A 17,590-nucleotide genomic window follows, 5' to 3' on the forward strand; every position below is an offset into this window, starting at 1 on the left:
ATACGTATCTTCCATCATGTATAAGCACTTTACATAGCAAGCCTGATCTGACGGTTATAATTGTTCGTCAGCATAATTGTCTATACTTTTCAGCGTTGCCTTTGTTGAATACCTTGCAAATAGCTCAGGCCCAATTTGCTAACCAAGAACACTTAAAGCTGAAATAGGGCATGTCAAAGCCATTATTTGAGATAACATCTACCCTAATGATATTATTTCTTGCTATGTACCAAGAAAACTCATTACTAGGCCTAAGGCTGCCACGTTTGGTCCTGAAAAGCACTGTCTACCCCATATTACCATGGAAGGTATCCTAAAGTATTTGAGCAACAGATGAAGCTACTTCACTCTCCCATTATACAGTAGCAACAGAATGATGTTCAGCATTAACATGATGCTGTTGACAGGCTAAGATAGTCTGCTTATCACACAAATAAGTGGTGGCAATTTCAATAAGTACATGGCAATTTCAGTACCACTGTCATCCTAAATATTGGCATATCAAATAACATGTCCCTTTGGCTGTTCACAGCAGGCTAAGTAATGGCTGTAGCAACTAGCCCCTACTTATAAACTCCCAGCAGTGTCTGACATGTTTGATCAAACAATTGGATAACATTTGATAAATAATCCTGCGTGTTTTGAGATTTTAATCTCTCTCACTAGTACAGAGCGCTGTATTCTTCACAGATATAAATAATGTACACGCAGTGTACTTGTGGTACATGGGTGACTGTTAGTCACCGGTTCATTCTTTAAGGTTCTTTTTTCTGCCATATTTCACCTCTATAGCAAGTTCTCACCTTCTGTTGTAGAGGAATCATTCTTCTTATCTGTTGAGCACAGTTGCAGAATAACTGTTACTGGATGAGTTTCATAGAAACCAGGCACTTGAGTTCAAATCTGACCGTGGTGGGTTGGCAATTTAAGTTCAATTCAATACAACATAAAATACAGTGTTAGTATCGGATGTAGTAACCCTGAAACTTTAGGAGTAATGTAAAACTCCATATGATTCACTAATATTAATTAGGGTGAGAAATTAGACATTTTTGCTTTGTCTAGCCCAGACTTCCTTCATCGTGGTTTGTTTTTGACTGCTTTCTGAAAATGGCTCAGCAAGCTACTTTGGTTGTATCAAATCATTGCAGAAAACTCAAAACAAAAGTAGTATCAGCCAGCCTAATGAATATGTACCAAGGCATCAGATCCTGCCCAGTCAATCCTACAATGTGCTGTGAACTCCTATTAAAGAACTCTTGCCAAAATTGGAGGAGCTTCTTCATGTCCTGTCAAACAACAGCCTGACTGACAATCATGCACAAAATTGCACTTGACTCTTCCATTCTTGGATATGTTCTGCCCCACCAGCAGGATAGAACTAACACTGAGGCCCAATGGTATAAAGATGGAAATGTGTGGCCCTGGCCCTGAAAGGCTCAATAATCATTTCAATTCAATTATGTAGCATTAAGTCAAAAATGACTATAGAAATATCCTACTAATTACCACCTATGACCTCCCTCATTCATTGAATCAGTATTCTCCCTTATTAGTCACCGCCTTGAAGAAATGTTAAAGGTAGCAAGGGCACTAAGTATATGCTGCTTTGGAAAAAAATACTAATGTCCGTCACAATGTTTGGCTCTGAAACAGCAGACCGACTTTCCAGAGTGTAAAGAGAACCAATTGATTTGAATGATTCCAAAGCTAACTGTATTAGTGTGTCTATTAATCACACAATTAATGGCATCTTTATACTGAGGGTAACCCCTATGCTGTTGGCACTACCACTGTGCTAAATATGATAGATTCAGAACAGATCCATGGGCCCAAAACTGCACATTTATGAAGTGTTGTGGGATGTTAACAGCATCAGTTATATTCCACTAGAATCTATAACGTAATAGTTTGGCATACTCCTCATTATACCATTATCACTAAGCTAGAGGTTAAAACTCTGGTTCAGTAAGTAGTATAGAAGAGCAGCACCAGCTATCCCTAAAAGTGAGGTGATAACCTAGTGAAGTTTCAACACAGGACTCCCAGCATACTGAAGAGTGGAAGTGACATTCTAGAGACAGGATAAATGGTCCCGATAAAGAAGGAATCAGATCAAAACCCTGAAGTCCAGTGCAACTAGTCCTGAATGATAGTTTACAAATAACTAATCAGAGAGGGAGGCTGTGCCTGTATTATTGAGGGAACCAAGTGGGAAAAGCCTCCTTTCCTAACCAAATTAACTGGCTGCAGGTGACTCTGTTTATAACAATACTGATAGATAATGATCCCTCCCTCTCCTTTCGGCTGTATTTTTCTTAATGGGCTTTGCATGTAAATCATTTGGAGAACACAGGTGATCTGCTGTTGATTGTTAAAAGATCGAGGGAAAAAATCATGATTTGGTAATGAGGATAAAAGAAAAAAAATGAGTTGTGTACAAGAATATTTCTGGACAAAAAAAGAACAGTGAAGTTCTTTAACACCTGGAGAATGCTGTACTTAATGTTGTGCCACGAGGAGCAGACCTGATAATTAATCGCAAGTTCATGGCCAACATATTTCTCACTCAAGCAGTATTGTTAGGACACAAAATCAACTCTTGTTCAATGAAAATTGCAGAAAAGCGTATCATGACTGGCATATGCAAAACTAACTGAAAACCTGGTGAAGCTTCGACTCAGGAATACGTGCACGCTGAACAGTGGGTATGTATGAGCTAGGAACTGGAGTATGCCAGTTGGCCCCTTGTGCTTGCTTTGTCATTTAATAAGATAATGGCTCATCTGATTCTTACCACAATTCTTTATTCTCACCTACCCTTGATAACCTTTCACTCTTCCTTACCAAGAATCTATCCAACTCTGCCTTAAAAATATTTGACAGGTCAGTGCCTATCATCTTTTGAGGAAGAAAATTCAAAGGTTCACAACACTCTCAGAGGAAAGTATTGGTCTAATATCTGTCTTAAATAATTGTCTCCTTATTTTTAGCACTGACTGCTAATTCTAGATTATCCAGTAAGAAGAAATAGTCTTTTCTGTGTCCACCTTGCTAAACTCCCTCAGAATCTTGCATTCATCAATCAGGTCAACTCTTACTCTTCTAAACTCCAACGGATGAAAGCCTAACTTGCCCAAATTTTCCTCATGACCCAATCTCCCATTCTACTTGTTGATCTAGTAGACATCGGAACTGCTTCCAATGTATTAGGAAAATACTTTTTACAATGGCCCTGATGTGGTCTCACCAGTGCCTTGTATAAATGAAACATAATCTCCCAGTTTTACATTCAATTTGACTTGCAATAAACAATGACATTCTTTTACCTTCCTAATTGCTTGAATCCTCTTGATGTCCTCCTTCTTCATTACAACTTCATCATATTCCCCTTACTTAATTCTGTCACATTCCCCCACCCAGGCCCCTTTCATTTTTCCCACCTTTCCTGAATGAAATAGTTGGTGACCAGTGCTAAGTTCTTTTCAGCCATGTCTCCATTATCACATGACATCATATTTCCACATGGCCTTCTGCACCAGCTGCTCACCAATCTTATTTACCACATGCTATGTCATAAGTTATACAACATGGAAACAGAATCAGGTATCCTAAACTGATCTAGTCCCATTTGCCAGCATTTGGCCCATATGCCCCTTACACCCTTCCTATTCATGCACCCATTCAAATGCCTTTTAAAAGTTGTAATTGTATCAGTCCACACCACTTCTTATGACAGCTTATTCCACAAATTCACCATCTTCTGCATGAAAAAGTTGCCCCATGGGTTTCCTTTAAATCTTTCGCCTCTTAAATCTGTGTCCTTTGGTTTTAGACTCCCTTATCCAAGGAAAAAAACCTTGGCTATTCATCTAATCCTATCCATGTGTCATAGTTTTATAAACTTCTCTAAGGTCACCCCTCAGCCTCTGACGCTCCAGGGAAAGAATGCCCTGCCTGTTCAGCATTTCTCTCTGCTGCTCACACTGTCCAATCCCTGCAACATGCTTGTAATAGCCTCTGAAATCTTTCAAGTTTAACAACATCATTCCTGTAGCAGTGACACCAGAATTGAATACAGTATTCCAAAAGCGGTCTAACCAATGTCTGTATCCATGTGCTGTAAACTTAATTTAGATTGCTTGCTGTGACGTCACCTTGCAATTTTTACCCTATCAATCCACCAATTATTGTAAACTTTATTTCTCTGCATTGATATCACATCCTAGCTACCATCACCCTACCAATTTTGTTTAAACTCTCCCAACAGCCTTGGCAAACTGTCATGCAAGGGTATTGGTACCAGTTGTACTTGTGCACAATCTTTTTGGCCTGTTCAGATCCCCTGTTCTAGAATCAGCCACATGACCGTGGAACATTGCCCCCTGCCTTCTGCCCCAACTCTCCAGCATGCATTCATCCCTTTAGTACTTAGTATTCACTAGTAGATAGCATCAGGAACATCATTCACTTGAGTGCCATTCTGGATTAACATCTGCAGTTGCTGAAACATCCATCTCACTTATTGAATCTCTAATTACTCTACATGTCTTACTCGTATGTTTAGCCAGCTTTGGGATGGGAAACTTAGCTTTTGATGAGTTCCCCAGAACAGCTACGAGCAGGATTCCACATTTATGCCACTTGGCGTAAGATAGATTTGGGACTCAAGCACAGTTCTCCGATCGTCATCCATTCAGTCTCTGCCTGTATAACTTTACATTGTGGACTAAGTATCCCCTACTGGCACTTGATCACTTGACCTAGCTTATTCCCTAGAATGAGATCCAACAATCCACAACATTCTCTGTGTTGTGGCCGTTTACAGTGGTGTCAGCTACCAGTAAGTCTAGTGCTAAAGCTCATCCAGCTAGCAAAATTTCTGCACATCATCCTGGACAAGAGAGTCACCCTGGACTTTCCACATGCAACAGGATATGTACTTCAGGAAAGAAAGATGTCTTGTCATGTCTCTATTTATTATTAAGTCAATTAATTGTTTCAGATTTCAATAAAGAAACTTACCAACTATTCATCCATCCGCTATTTCACTTTTGCTGATATCACTTTATCGGGAGGTGACTGATTAGAGCCCTTTAATCTTGCTATCACTTCTAATTTTAACTTTGTTTTTCATTTTCTAATTGGATTAAATTAAAGTCAATTTGATCGCTTATTGTACAATTTACATTAAGTAATGAAATTAAGAGACAAAGCTTATAAGTTACGCAGAATGTTACTAGTTCTCAAAACACTTCCAGAGAAGGAGGATTCAAGGTGATGGAGCAGTGTGGAATAGAGCAGAGTGATCAAAGTGCTATACATAGCCACAACCAATTTTGAGTGATGGTATGCAATTTAACGATTAACTGGAGACAGAGGGCCCACAAGCATTTCCATTCTCAATCATCTTGCAACTCAGCACATCAGTGCAAAAGTCAGTGTCTGAGAAATTTGAAACCATCTTCAACTGGAAGTGCTGACTGGATGATCCATTTCTGATTTTCTGAGTTTACCAAGAGACAATAAAATGTTGTTTGCCAATTCAGTTCATGTGTTCTGTTATGAAGAAATTGCTGATTGAACTGGATAATGGAAAAGTTACAGCCCCTGATTACATCCATGCCATCTATCCCATCTGAAATTTATCAACTTTGTTTAGGGAAGGAAACTGTTGTCCTTATTCTAAACTCTCAGCAATGCAGGAGAGTCTGAAATGGCTTAGTAAATTGTATCAAACTGCTAAAAACTCTACAGAAAGGAACTGAACAGACCATCTGGCATTGACCGAGGCACTGAAAATGATAATGTCAAACTCTGCACTGTCAAACCTGAAAAGATCTCCTTAATAGCATTTGGAGGCTAGTGCTAAAATTGGGGCACCTATCTCACAGACTAGTTAAGCATCAACCTGACATGGTCAAACCTGTGAAATTATACCTTACTGTCCTGGGGTATATTGTGTCCCACCAACGGGATACACCCAGTTGAGGCAGCAGCACAGCGGTATACGGCCAGAAGTGAGTTGCCCTGAGAATCCTCAGGAAAGACTCGGTACCCCATGGGGTCTTATAGCATCAGGTCAAATGTGGACAAGGAAACTGTCTGACTAGAAGCATAGTGTCATAGAATCATACAGCATGGAAAGTCCAACTCATCCAATGCAACCAAGTTTTGCAATATGAAGGGTCTAGGCCCAAAACGTCAACTTTTGTGCTCCTGAGATGCTGCTTGGTCTGCTGTGTTCATCCAGCTCCACACTTTTTGTTATCCCACCTTTGCTTGTGTTTTCCGTCTAAACCTTTCCTATTTATACACCTAACCAAATGTCTTTTTTATGGTGGAACTCTACCTGCATCTACAGATTTCTCTGGAAGTTCATTCCACATTTGAACCTTTGTGTAAACGGGTTGCGCCTCGGGTTCCTTCTAAATCTTTCCTCCCTCACCTTAAAAGTATATCCCCTTGTTTTGAACTCCCCCACCTGAGGGTAAAGGCCTTTGCTATCACTTTATCTGTACCCTTCATGATATTATAAATCTCTATAAGGTCACCCCCCTCCCCCCAATCTCCTGTGCTCCAGTGTCAAAAGTCCCAGTCTATCATGCCTGTCCTTATAACTCAAACCCTAGAGTCCTGGTAAATCTTTTCTGAACTTCTCCAATTCATTAATATTGTTCCTATAGCAGGATGACCAGAACTATACACAGTACTCCAGGAGTAGCCTAACCAACATCCTGTACAACCTCAACATGATGTCTCAACTTCTTATACTCATTAGTCTGAGCAATGAAGGCAAACATGCTAAACACTTCCTTAACCACTCAAAAAATCGGTGATGACTATTGGAGGAAGATGTTCCACAAATATCCTCATCCTTAATTATGAGGGAGCCCAGCACCTCACTACAAAGAATAAGGCTGAAGTCATTGCAGAATTCTTCAACTGGAAAATGTCAAGTGCATGATCCATTTTGGTGTGCTCTGGATTTCCCTCATGGTACAGATGCCAGTATCCAACCAATACAATTCAATTAATGTCAAGAAATGGCTGAAGGCATGGCACACTGCAAAAGCTTTGGGCCCTAACAATATTCTGGTAACAGTACTGTACACCTGTGCTTCAGAATTTGCTGCACCACTCGTCAAGCAATAACTTTGGCATCAGCCTAGTTATGTGCAAGTATTTCCCAAGTACGTCTTGTATACTAAAGCCAGAACAAATCAAAACTAGCCTATTACCAAGAGAATAAAATGTGAGGCTGGATGAACACAGCAGGCCAAGCAGCATCTCAGGAGCACAAAAGCTGACGTTTCGGGCCTAGACCCTTCATCAGAGAGGGGGACAGGGAGAGGGTTCTGGAATAAATAGGGAGAGAGGAGGAGGTGGACCGAAGATGGAGAGTAAAGAGTATAGGTGGGGAGGTAGGGAGGGGATTGGTCAGTCCAGGGAAGACGGACAGGTCAAGGAGGTGGGATGAGGTTAGTAGGTATTTGGGGGTGCGGCTTGGGGTGGGAGGAAGGGAGGGGTGAGAGGAAGAACCGGTTAGGGAGGCAGAGACAGGTTGGACTGATTTTGGGATGCAGTCGGTGGAGGGGAAGAGCTGGGCTGGTTGTGTGGTGCAGTGGGGGGAGGGGACGAACTGGGCTGGTTTAGGGATGCAGTAGGGGAAGGGGAGATTTTGAAACTGGTGAAGTCCACATTGATACCATTAGGCTGCAGGGTTCCCAGGCGGAATATGAGTTGCTGTTCCTGCAACCTTCGGGTGGCATCATTGTGGCAGTGCAGGAGGCCCATGATGGACATGTCATCTAGAGAATGGGAGGGGGAGTGGAAATGGTTTGCGACTGGGAGGTGCAGTTGTTTGTTGCGAACTGAGCGGAGGTGTTCTGCAAAGTGGTCTGCAAGCCTCCGCTTGGTTTCCCCAATGTAGAGGAAGCCACACCGGGTACAGTGGATGCAGTATAGCACATTGGCAGATGTGCAGGTGAACCTCTGCTTAATGTGGAATGTCATCTTGGGGCCTGGGATAGGGGTGAGGGAGGAGGTGTGGGGGCAAGTGTAGCATTTCCGGCGGTTGCAGGGGAAGGTGCCGGGTGTGGTGGGGTTGGAGGGCAGTGTGGAGCGAAGAAGGGAGACACGGAGAGAGAGGTCACTCCGGAAAGCAGACAGGGGTGGGGATGGAAAAATGTCTTGGGTGGTGGGGTCGGATTGTAAATGGCGAAAGTGTCGGAGGATGATGTGTTGTATCCGGAGGTTGGTAGGGTGGTGTGTGAGAACGAGGGGGATCCTCTTAGGGCGGTTGTGGCGGGGGCGGGGTGTGAGGGATGTGTTGCGGGAAATACGGGGGACGCGGTCAAGGGCGTTCTCGATCACTGTGGGGGGAAAGTTGCGGTCCTTGAAGAACTTGGACATCTGGGATGTGCGGGAGTGGAATGTCTTATCGTGGGAGCAGATGCGGCGGAGGCGGAGGAATTGGGAATAGGGGATGGAATTTTTGCAGGAGGATGGGTGGGAGGAGGTGTATTCTAGGTAGCTGTGGGAGTCGGTGGGCTTGAAATGGACATCAGTTACAAGCTGGTTGCCTGAGATGGAGACTGAGAGGTCCAGGAAGGTGAGGGATGTGCTGGAGATGGCCCAGGTGAACTGAAGGTTGGGGTGGAAGGTGTTGGTGAAGCCTTCAGTTCACCTGGGCCATCTCCAGCACATCCCTCACCTTCCTGGACCTCTCAGTCTCTATCTCAGGCAACCAGCTTGTAACTGATGTCCATTTCAAGCCCACCGACTCCCACAGCTACCTAGAATACACCTCCTCCCACCCACCCTCCTGCAAAAATTCCATCCCCTATTCCCAATTCCTCCGCCTCCGCCGCATCTGCTCCCACGATAAGACATTCCACTCCCGCACTACCCAGATGTCCAAGTTCTTCAAGGACCGCAACTTTCCCCCCACAGTGATCGAGAACGCCCTTGACCGCGTCTCCCGTATTTCCCGCAACACATCCCTCACACCCCGCCCCCGCCACAACCACCCTAAGAGGATCCCCCTCGTTCTCACACACCACCCTACCAACCTCCGGATACAACACATCATCCTCCGACACTTTCGCCATTTACAATCCGACCCCACCACCCAAGACATTTTTCCATCCCCACCCCTGTCTGCTTTCCGGAGAGACCTCTCTCTCCGTGTCTCCCTTGTTCGCTCCACGCTGCCCTCCAACCCCACCACACCCGGCACCTTCCCCTGCAACCGCAGGAAATGCTACACTTGCCCCCGCACCTCCTCCCTCACCCCTATCCCAGGCCCCAAGATGACATTCCACATTAAGCAGAGGTTCACCTGCACATCTGCCAATGTGCTATACTGCATCCACTGTACCCGGTGTGGCTTCCTCTACATTGAGGAAACCAAGCGGAGGCTTGCAGGCCACTTTGCAGAACACCTCCGCTCAGTTTGCAACAAACAACTGCACCTCCCAGTCGCAAACCATTTCCACTCCCCCTCCCATTCTCTAGATGACATGTCCATCATGGGCCTCCTGCACTGCCACAATGATGCCACCCGAAGGTTGCAGGAACAGCAACTCATATTCCGCCTGGGAACCCTGCAGCCTAATGGTATCAATGTGGACTTCACCAGTTTCAAAATCTCCCCTTCCCCAACTGCATCCCTAAACCAGCCCAGTTCGTCCCCTCCCCCCACTGCACCACACAACCAGCTCAGCTCTTCCCCCCCACTCACTGCATCCCAAAACCAGTCCAACCTGTCTCTGCCTCCCTAACCGGTTCTTCCTCTCAACCATCCCTTCCTCCCACCCCAAGCCGCACCCCCAGCTACCTACTAACCTCATCCCACCTCCTTGACCTGTCCGTCTTCCCTGGACTGACCATTCCCCTCCCTACCTCCCCACCTATACTCTCTCCACCTATCTTCTTTACTCTCCATCTTCAGTCCGCCTCCCCCTCTCTCCCTATTTATTCCAGTTCCCTCTCCCCATCCCCCTCTCTGATGAAGGGTCTAGGCCCGAAACGTCAGCTTTTGTGCTCCTGAGATGCTGCTTGGCCTGCTGTGTTCATCCAGCCTCACATTTTATTATCTTGGAATTCTCCAGCATCTGCAGTTCCCATTATCTCTAGCCTATTACCACTCAGTTTGTTCTCAATCATTGTAAAGTAAACCTCACTGAGACTCCATTTGGGAGCTGCTAAGGATACTCAGCTTGTATTTTCATTGCAACAATGCTTCAAACACAAGAGACAAAGAGGTGATCTTTAGAAGGGTTGTGCAAGTGATTACCCTTGACATCAAGGCCATATTTGACCAAGTGTGGCATCAAGGAACCCTGGCAAATTGGAGTCATTGGGGATCAATAGGTAAATTTTCCACTGATTAGCATATCTAAAATGAAGGAAGATGGTTAGAATTGTTGAAGATAAGTCATTTCAGTTCCAGGAATTCTCAGGGTAGTGTCCTAATCCCACCTCTCTTCATCTATACCATCAAAGAGCTTGACGCCCACAAGACCTTAATTCCTGGCTTGATAGGCAAATGTCAAGTCATATAAGTGACAGCCCACTCGAAGGAATATGGCCATCACTGCTTGACATACAGTGACATTACAATCAGTGAATTGCCCCATTCTCACCCTCCCGGGATGACTGAACCAGACAAGTCATATACATGTCATATACATATTGTGGCTACAAGAGCAGGTCATAGGCTACCAGTCCAATGGCAAGTATCTCACCTCCTGACTTCACAAAGTTAGTCCACTATCTACAAGATACAAATGAGGAGTGTGCTGAAATACTTCCCACTTGCCTGGATGAGTGTAGTTCTAACAGCACCCAAGAAGTTTAACAGCATTCAGGGCAGAACAGACTATTTGCTTGGCACCAAATCCTCAAACATTTAGTCCTGCCACCAATGATACACTGTCATAGCATTGCATTGCATGTGCAAGACACACTGCAGAAATCCACCAAGCCTGCTCAGACAGCACCAGCCAATGCCACGACCACTACCGCCTCAAAGATGCAGCAGACATATGGATGGAGCACCACCTTTAATATCCCCCAAAAGCCACTCAACATCCTGACATGAAATATATTTTAGTGTCACTGGATCCAAATCCTGGAACATAAATTATAGCTAGGGTTTGCAGTTACCAAAAACTGATGTTACAAAATAATCTTGTGTAAATAAGCACATGTATATGCAAGGGATGGAGAGATATGGATGAAGGACAGGCAGAAAGAAGTAGTTTAATTTGGCATCATGTTCAGCGCAATATTGTGGACCAAAGTGTCCATTCAAATGCTGTACAGTTCTATGTTCTAAGTGTTAAAATAAACTTATAATCTATCAACATAATGTTTGAGTTAATTTAGTATAAATAAACTTCCCATGCATCATTTACAGAATTAAAAAAGCATATTTGGAACTGCACAAATTTGGTCGTGCATCAAAGCCCAGTTTTGTTTTCAATATTTGGCACTGACCAAGAGGGAGATTAGTTCACAATTGTTAGGCTTTACAACTACACTGTAATACAATAAAGAGGATCTTTTGATATATGTTTTGCTGCATAAAATGTTAGCCTTAAACGAGATTAAGAAAAGTGAAACAAAGTTAAGCATCTTATAGTCTGCTAAAGGGTAGATTGCACAGTAAGCATGAAAAGAATCTCAAGTTTCCCAGACATTGCTCCCTTGGATCCATTATCCAATTGATTATAGGTTTTAATTGTTGCAAAAAAAAACTTGCTTTGTGGAAATGAAATGAGAAAGAATAATATTAACTTCAAGCTTCAGTGAGAGTAAAGCCATCAATTTTCTTTAATATGTACGCGCAAAACAAGGGCTGTTGTAGCTTTAGTAAAAGTCCTCGACTTTTCCATACTGACAAATTTTCAACAGGTTTCATGTGAAAGATTAGACCAAGCAAGTCTCAATAATAAACATGAAGCATCATTGTAGATGTCATCTGCGTTGTTTACTATGTTCCTTCTCTGCAAAAAATCTCTGTTGAGTCTTCCACCTGTACAACAGAAATTTGCAGCAAGCACCAACAAACATATGTCTCCTCAGACAAGGCAAGCATTAAAAAGGGGCTTATAAATCTGGCCTGCATTGCTCTATCACTTGCTGGTGTTGTGATAGTGTCCAGAGCAACTAATTTGGCTCATGGGCTGCTGGAACAATGATTGTAGTTTTTCTGGCAGTTTCCGAAATAACCAACCAATGGCCTTAAAGGATGAAAGCAATCTCTACTGGATTCCAAACTTGCAAGGCAAAAATAAATGATTATGGAGATGGGAAATAAACATAAGAAAGGTCTTGTGGAAGATTTAAATTGTATAATGTCAGAAAACAAGACATCCCTTTCTTTATAAAATTCCATGACTTCTGTAATGAACATAAGAATCAACAGTCAACCATTCAGCTCCTCAAGCCTGCACTGCCATTCTTTAAGATCATGGCTGATCTAATTGTAATTCCAAACCCATAATGTCGTTTATCCGTGACAACCTTTCAACCCATTGCTTAACAAGAACCTGTCTAACTCAATCTTAAACATGTACAAGGACACTGCTTACACCATCTTTTCAAGAAGAGAGTTTCAAAGGTTTATGACCCTCTGAGAGTAAAAAAGATACCTACTCCTTTTTTGAATGAATGACCCTGGTATTTAAACAACAATCCCTAGTTCTTCATTCAGCATCCTGTCCACATTCACCCTGCCCAGACCCCTCATAATTTTATGTCGTAATCAATTTGCTGCTAACTCTTCCAAACGCCAGCAATTACAAGCATTGCCTGTCCATCTTTCCTTCTAAGAAAGCCTGCTAATTCCAAACTTTTCACCAGTAAATCTTCCTTGAATTGCCTCTAATGCTTCCAATCACCAGTGCCCTATATAATTCAAGCCTAACCTCACAACTTATGGATCTAATTCATGTTGCAAGAAATGATAATATTTCCTAAATACTTGCTGTGTCTGTGAACAACTTTTGTGTTCATGCATGAGGGTAGCTAGATCACTGCATCTTAGAGCTCTGTAGTTTCTCACCATTTAGATAATGTGCGGCTTTTTTAAAAATTCTTCCAGCCAGACTGGACAATTTCATTTTTTTCTGGCATTGTGCTCAATTTGCCACAGCTTTCCCCACTCCCTCAAACTATCAATATCTTTTGTAACTTCCTTGTGTCTTCATCCACAATTTACCTTCCTCGGTATATTTGTGCCATCAGAAAATAATGGCAATCATACCTAACATCTTTTCATGTAAGTCATTAGTGTAATTTGTAAAGAGTTGAGGTCCTGGCACTAATACCTGTGCCACAACACTAGTTTCATGTTGCCAACAGGAAAATAGGCCCATTTTATTTTAATTTTGCTTCTTCTGCGCTAGTCAATCCTATATCCATGCCAATATGCTACCTCCTGCACCATGAACTTCTCATACTCACAACTTGATAAAGCACTGTTTATTGCTGTAACCAAATCAAGCAGCAATGTCTATATATATAATTCTTAACAATGTTGCCCCTCTCTTCCCGACTTCCAGACAAATGGGAGCACGTTAGTCGAATTCCCACTCCAGTGTTGGACTGTGTTGAGTTCTCCCTACCCATGAATACTGAACATTGATGTCATAGTTGTTTCACTCCCAAGCAGATGTCATACAAGTTCTTTATGTACAAATTGCCAGCTGTGTTGTTCGCGTGAGAAGTGTTGGCCTTGTCAAGGGGATTTGTAAATCTTCTCAGAGACAATGAATTGGGAAAGGTCCAGGAGCCAAGCCCTTTGCATTGGGTTGGATGTTGCTCTGTTAAAGTTTCACCTAGGAGTAGACAAACTGAACATGGATTCAGTTCATGGTAATGTCTCCTGTATCAGCCTATTCCTTTCCTGATACCATAACCTGTATATTGCGTTGACTGCTGATCATGGTCCAATAAATTTGGTTTCTTAATTGATTTTCTGTGCCCTCCTTTCATTACTTGTGTCTCTTGTCTGAGGTACAGATAGTTGGCTTTATTGAAGTGAACGGTGATGCTTCCCAAGCTGCTGCGGTTGCCAAGTGAGCGATCATTGCTGCTACTATCTTCCAGACCATGTTGTTCTAAGGGCTTAGCTGATACTAAGTAATTAAACAAAGAGCTGATTGCTTTCCTGCCGACAGAAATTGACTGAAAATTATAAGGTTTCATCTTCCTTCTGTAGCCATGTCTTGATGCATAGAGTGCCACTTACAATTACCACAGCCTCATTTTCTAAAAGCAAGGCAACTGCAAGCTGAAGAATTTTGTTAGAATATTAGCCTGAAGATTTCAGTATTCTTCTCAATTGCATTCATCAAGACATTGTTCAAGAATACAAAATTAAGGGCCAAATGAACATTATAATCCATGTGGAGTCATCAAAAATTCTGTTTCCAATCAAAAACCCTATTTCTAACTCTGACTGGCTTTAAAAATGTACCCACTTACCTCTGGACTGGAGTTCTTGGTCAATGGCTGCCTATTACAAACCTGTTCAGTATGCCTTGGAGTCCAGCAATATAGACAATCATCTTTGAAACCATATCCCTTTTACAGCACTCACCACTTTATTTGGTAGTTTAAATTTCCAACACGCTGCTACTAAGTGTCAGTATGTAAGGTAAATTAAGTGGTAGTGAAATGTAAAGTTTTATCTCTCCCGTACCAGCAGTATTCAGATGAAACTTGGGTATCTGTGTTCACTGTTTATTCAAGCAAAGGGAACTGCATCTAACCAAAAATGATTTACATTTTGACTGATCAATCACATGGGATTCTAATAACATTTTCCAGCTCACTGAGACTGTTACAGTTGTCAATTATGTAATTCTACACCAAGGTTCAAAATATTACCCTGTTACAATTCATTGTGCCTACAGCATTATCAGCCCTTTGAACGGACCTCTGAAATGTTAATGTTGATCTCTGCACCTTCTCTGCAACTGTAGCACTGTATTCTGCACTCTATTCTGCTTCTCCTGTATAGCATTCAGAACACCACTTTGCATTGCATCTTGGTACATGAGGAGAAAGATTTAAAAAAGACATGAGGGGTAATTTTCTTTTCAGATGGTGGTTCACATGTGAAATGAACTTCTTTGTTCATTAACTGGATGAGGGTGTTGCTAGCTAGGGAATATTTATTGCCTATCCTTAATTGCCCAGAAGGCAGTTCAGAGGCAACCACAACACTGTGGGTCTGCAGTCACATATAGGCTAGACCAGGTATGGATGGCAGTTTCCTTCCCGAAAGGACATTAATGAAGCAGGTGGGGTTTCCCCCAACAATCAGCAATGGATTCATGGTTCTTATTAGATTCTTAATTCCCAATATTTTTATTAAATTCAAATTCCACCAACTGCTGTGGCAGGATTCAAGGCCAGGCTCCTGGAATGTTATCTGGGTCTCTGGATTAATAGCCCAGCAATAATACCACTGGGCCATTGCCTCCCATAACTGCAGGGGAGGCCATTGCCTCCCATAACAACTCCCTAACCCAAGGAAACCTACCCAGATAAATAGAAAGCAGGACATAACACCAGCGCTTCGTCGGAGGCTCACTGATGATGTTGCCTAGAATGGTGACAAAACGTCTGAAAACTAACCTTCCAGCTCAGCGAGCAAACTCACATCCATAACTGCAGTGTGTCAGCAGTGTTGTACTGGAGGTGGTGGCTGTGTTAAATTGGAGAATTACATAAATAGGTTGGATTTGGAGGGATATAAGCCAGGACCAGGCAGTTCCGACTAGTTCAGTTTGGGATTATTTTCAGTATGGACTGGTTGAACCGAAGGGTCTGTTTCCATGCTGTATGATTCTATGTGACAGCAATAAATCAATTGAAATCATCACATAATTCCTAATTCAAGATAAGGTCCTAATTACATTTTTGCAGTATCCCTTAACCTCCTTTTTGGCAGCTATACAGTGATAACATATTAGTCTTAAGATATTCTAGCAGCTTGTTTTGAACTGTGTATTGAACTTTACTTGTACTTTTCCCCTTCCAGTAGGATGGCAGGAGAGGCAGGAAAATGTGAAAGGAGGTTTGGGTGTCAGCTGGGTTAGAGTGGTAGGATATAAGGTAGGTAAAGTGTTAAGTAAATGGATGAATTTTTAGGATAGGTCATGGATGGGTGGGATGGAATCAGATTGTGGGTGGGGGAATGTTGTGTCAGAGGAGAGGTTTTATTTTTCCTCTGGGCAGTGGCATTGGAATTAGGGCAGTGCTGGTTACCAGATCTGTTTGAGGATGATGTCCGGTCTGGTGAGAGTGGCGTGTGGTTAGGCATAGTTGGAGTCATTGAAATATTGGGGAATTTGCTTTTTGAAGTTTGCAATTGCCTTGGCAATTCCTCAGAGTCAGCTGCACCAGGAATTCTGATACTGACAGTCTTTGGGTTGCAAACAGAATGATTTTAAAAGACATTTTCTTATCTGAGTCAGTTGTGAACAAAAACAGTATTAACCAGGAGGCGCACTTATCTTTGAGAGCATGCAAGAAAAGTAAAAATATATTCTAGAAGAAAAGGACTATTGTACAAAATGCGGAGGAATGGAATTGTGGGAGATATAGCAGTGAAGCGATTGAATCTACCTTACTGAATGTTTTTCAGGCAAGGCTAGATAAATTTTTGAACAGTAAAGGAATTAAGGGTTATGGTGAGTGGGCGATATAGCAAGAATATGCTCCATTGTAAAAAACAAAAACTTAGAGGAAGATCCATCTTTGGTTTCGTATGCAGGTTAAGGGTAGTATGAGATTAAGAGAAAATACTTATAATGTTATGGAGATCAATGGACTTCCTGAGGGGATTGTTAATGATTACTGTAATTCTACACCTTATGTAACTTAATCTCAAATCCCAACATTAAATTGTTCATTTGAAATTTTCAGCAGTAAAGCAAGAAGAGACAGCCTCATGCAGAAACCTGGGATGCTTACGTGGGTTATAAATGAAAATTTATAATGTAGTGACTTCACAGGCAATCTGTGGATCTTGGTTTTCTGTTCACCTTAGGGCACCAGTCCACATCCAATCATTTAGTCTTTCTCTGATATGTCAAGAGCATTCCATTTCTGATTGTAAACAGGATAACTTCAAACTTCTGCACACCTCGATCATCAAAAGCTGTTGCTTATTAACTCTTTGAAATAACTTCACAGAGGCTGATATCACATCACCAAATCACCCTTTATTTACACATGCACAGTGCATGGAATCTGACCAGCTAGCTCAGCGCCAGTCCCAGAAGTGAGGAGAATCCCTGAGACTCCTGTTTATATCTGTCAGCCAGGACTCCCTGATTAGCCTGGGCTAACAATCCCAATCAGATAACTCATAGTCGATGGGATCCATCTTGTCAACCTTGTTCCAATCACCGCGCTCTTTCCACAATCTGCAGAATATCAGTTATATCATTACATTCCGATTGACCCAGACTGAATAGATTTATTGCTGATTGATCATGAGTGCCTTAAACCAATCCTAGATGGTTCTTAAGGGTGATGACATTGACTGATGTCACCTGCCTGG

The 17,590-nt window shown here is 42.4% G+C and overlaps 1 protein-coding gene across 6 annotated transcripts in view; it reads left to right on the forward strand.

Annotated features, from left to right (window-relative positions):
- Window positions 1–17,590, forward strand: part of LOC125446630 (RNA-binding protein 4B-like) — a 135,948-nt gene that overhangs the window by 49,695 nt on the left and 68,663 nt on the right. The window lies entirely within an intron of this gene.

The sequence above is a fragment of the Stegostoma tigrinum genome, chromosome 34 (genome assembly GCF_030684315.1).
Source record: "Stegostoma tigrinum isolate sSteTig4 chromosome 34, sSteTig4.hap1, whole genome shotgun sequence".
Classification (NCBI taxonomy): Eukaryota; Metazoa; Chordata; class Chondrichthyes; order Orectolobiformes; family Stegostomatidae; genus Stegostoma; species Stegostoma tigrinum.